The sequence below is a fragment of the Anastrepha ludens genome, chromosome 3 (assembly GCF_028408465.1).
Source record: "Anastrepha ludens isolate Willacy chromosome 3, idAnaLude1.1, whole genome shotgun sequence".
Lineage (NCBI taxonomy): Eukaryota > Metazoa > Arthropoda > Insecta > Diptera > Tephritidae > Anastrepha > Anastrepha ludens.
In genome coordinates this window covers 10,830,237-10,834,459 of record NC_071499.1, presented here as the reverse complement: position 1 = coordinate 10,834,459, position 4,223 = coordinate 10,830,237, and positions in this window count along the sequence as shown.

Sequence of the window (4,223 nt, the reverse complement as noted above, 5' to 3'; positions counted from 1 at the left end):
TAGGTCTCCATAAAAGTATATTTAATTTTTTTTTTTGTCACACAGTGTAATAGTAAATAATTGAAAAATTTGATTATTGGAGAGTAGTAGTAAGTATTTCAAAATTTTGTAGCAAAAAAACGGCACTCCAATAGGTTGAGTAATTTGTTATTTGTACAGTTTGAAAACTAATTTTATAATAATTTCTAGCACATTTTGACTTTTTGGGAATCTGCGTTTTTTATCTCACTCAACTTATTTAAGAAAAAATCTTTCCTGGTGAGATTACCTTCGAAATACAAAAAATCCTGTCGCAATCGGAGCATTCTACGCAACGTTATTAGCATACATAGTACATACATGTTTGGAATTTTATTTTAAGAGATTAGTGATTAAGATGATCGCATAGAAAACTAAGAGTAAGCCGACGAGGCTTCCCACCAACCTTTCCTTCTCGATCGGTACTAACGTGACTGAATGCAGCTACGTGGGATGTTAGAATGTATAAACAGGATACTCTATCTACTCTATACTCTATCACCTGTTAGCTGATTCCACCTAATCCTCCATACAGCTGACGCAAAAAGGACTAGAAGTAATTCCAAGTCTCACCGCATGTATACCTCGCGAACAGTGCCCCGTGAGGACATCCACGAAGTTTTAGAGCTCAGATTTTGTCATCCTCAGAATATCACTCGAGCGCCTCCGATCCACTCGTGGCCAGAAAGATTTCTCGACCTTACAAGTATGTGTACTTACCCAGTGCTCGCTGAGTTGGCGCGAAGCCCATCTTTCTAAGAGCATACCGCAGCTGGGCAAAGGGATCCCAATCCTCGCCCTTTACGGGGAAATCATATCCCTTGTCTGGTCAGCTCGTCCACATCGCAGTTTCCCGTAATGCCGCTCGAATTGTCGCTTGGCTATCGGAGTAATTTTTTATTTATTTTTTTAACAGGTAATACGGAAATGAGTAGCCAATGAGCTGCTTCTTTGATCACTGCAGTGATCCGGTAGCCTGAATTTTAGTGTGATGTGAAGTGCCTCGCGGAATACTCCTCCACAAACCTTTCTTCTAACTTCGAACTGTCCACTTCTGCCTTGGTGGAATGTGAGTGGATAATGTTGGACTAAGCGAGGGTGTACGTTGACCACTTATTAATAACCGGTTACTAATGACCACTTTGAACTTCTTGGACAATTCTAGCTGCCTTTCCATCTTGTCGTGAACTGTCAAGCACGGTAAGGTCAGGATTGATCCCAGAATCGTTACATGTCCTATAAGATTGCCTTCTTTGTGATGGAATAGATTACCATTCCTGGTCCGGGCCGGTTCGCATTGCTCCCATTACTTAGTTTGGTCTACGTTTGGCCTCTATACCAGTGAGGAATAGGTGATCATTGGCACTATTATTATCTTATAAGACCATGCAATCATCTTTGTCCGTAGACCCCATGTTTTAACGTGAAGCCTTTGGCATACGTATATTGCTCTCAAGGCTTTATTTGTCATGTAGGATAACTGATTTTTCCAGGTCGAGGTTTTATCAAGGAATACTCTGAGGTATTTCATGTCCCCAGATAGAGTTAAGTCGGAGTCCCCTAGTTTACGGGCCCTAGAATTAATTCCCTTCTTCGGGTGAAGGGTACCACTCATGTTTTGTTCGAATTTAACGAACGTCTTTTCCCCCGACACCAGTTTTGCGCAATGTCGAGAGTTAGTTGCATGCGATCAGTTATAGAAGAGTGAAATTTGTCTCTAACCATGATGACTACATCGTCAGGATCAATAGCTAAAGCAGCGGTGATAAAACGCCTCCTTGGTGACATCCTTTGGTTGATTTGCCACATAATCTTTTTGGCCCAGTTTCAAAGATTGTCCTTCTATACCTCAGCATATTGAGAACCGACCTTATAATTAGTCTACCTTATCTCCTTCCTAACCATACATTGAGTACATGCAATTTATCTTTGTTGCTTCATGCAATTTTTTCGCGCAGTGTATAACTGAAATGCTAGCATAAGAAAAAGTTTACATTTTAATGAATGCTAAGCAATTCTTGCCTTGAATAATGTAAAGCAAAGAAACTGATTTTCATTATCATTTATTAACAACTCCTTAGCAAACTGACAGTAAAGCGACAAACAAGTTGTTTACAATCTCCTTTTTGGACAATTAAGAATTGTGTAAGATTTTTTTGTAAGACTTACGGCTGCGACATAGAAATACAAGGCCCTAAAATTTCTATTGTACTCGCAGAATTTTTTTTAAGTTTCTCTTTTTCTAAAGCGAAATAAAAACGAAAATTATTTAAATCATTCCACAGGCTTTCAACATTTTCCAGTCAAAATCAATTCACGCCAACATTTGAAAAAGTTAAAATCACTTTTCCTTACATTCAACACAACACCGTTGGGCAATTTTAGCGGTGATTTTGCCTTTTTCGTGTTTTTTTTAATTTTCTGTAAATTTTATTTCTTTATTTTCTTCTTCTTCTTTTTTGGTTTCTACTCAGTTTTGTCAGCAAGGCAGTTTCTATTGTGTCTTTGTGGCGCCGCATTCGGCGGCTGATAGCTGATGGCCAACAGTAAAACACACCAGTCACAAAGATGACGGCAAAAATTTCCACAAAGCGCACGGTTAAGAAAACCAACAAAAACGTAAATGTGGACACAAGAGAAACGCACACAAATGGAACGATAAAAACGTCAGACGGTAGTGTAAAAACAAGTGATACAAATGCGAAGCTGAATGAAAAGTTTTACATTAGACGAAATGAAAAGGCCAAGTTGGAGGCGACGGTTCATTGAAGCAAATCTCCACTTGACTTGCAGCAACATTTTCGACATTTTCTCAATCGGCCAACAGACTTTGTTCATTGGGAACAAATTTGTAGAAACCACCAAAAATGCTTGAAAATTGTATGACGTTAGATGCAAGTGAATAGCTTAACGTGCGGTTGAGTAGTAAATTGTAGCTTTTGTGGAACCGATAGCCAGTATGTATGTGTTGGGCATGAAATCCCGTGATAGCAATAATGTGGGATCCCAAACATTTCGGGATAAGTAGATTAGAGTGCTAAGTGTGCTCAAATGTGAGCCAGTTTATATTTTCAGGAGTGCTCGCAGCAGAACCATCTGAAGCGAAATAATTAAAATACGATGTTTAAAAGTTTGCTAAATGAGATATATCCCGCCAATTATATGCTGGCGTCCTGCAGGGTGTCGCGGCGTCTTGAATCACAGATCGAAGTTAACAACTATAAATTCGATGTGGTCAAGGACTTGATCTATCTTGATTCCGCTATTACCAGCAACAACGATATTAGGCATGAAATCAAACGAAGGATAACTCTTACCGGCAGATGTTACTTTGAGCTAAGTGCGCTATCGAGTGCGCTACCTTCATCGTCCTGTTGCCATAGAGAAGCGTTGAAACTTGGACTATCAAACAATCAGATGCAGCCGCTCTTGCAGTTTTCGAGGGGAAAGTACTTCACAAGATTTTTGGTCCTGCCCGCGTAGATGACAGTAACCGCATTCGAATGAACTATGAGCTGTATGAGTTTTGCGGGGATATTGACATAGTTAAATGCGCCACACTACAGCGACTAAGGTGGCTGGGTCATCTCGTCCGTAAGGAAGGAACTGCGCCGGCGAGGAAGGTGCTTGAGGCGGCAGTTGCCGGTTGACGGCAAAGAGGACGTTGTCGTGTCGAAAGACCTAATTGAAGATAACCTGGCTTCTCTTGGCTTAAGAAACTGTAATAGTTAAAGTCGAGTAGGTATAGAAACCCGGCCTAGAGCAATGAAAGCTCAAATATTCATAACTTCGTCAATTTTACTACAATTTGCTCTACTTGAGATTTCGATTAAATATTCCTAAGACACTTAGCATTCATGTACAAAAATAAAAGCAAAATGCAATAAATTTAAATACGGAAATCAGCCTCTTAAATTTTCAGAAAAATTGATGTATTATTTAAACAATTGTGTGCCGGGATCGGCTTAATAAGTCGACGTAAGCAAATAGTGACAGCCACAGCGAAAGCGAGGCCTGATCCAAGCACAAGTAAAGGTGCACTAGCCCGGCAGTCAACTGCGGATGCACAGCTACTGCTAGCTCCGGTGCCGAAGGATGGCCGCTCGTGAGGGTGGTAGACCCAGCGAAAGCGAGCTACGCCGCAAGGCTCCTAAGAAGGGTGTACGAAACTCCCCCAAATGAAAGCGAACTGGCGCAGGAGTTGA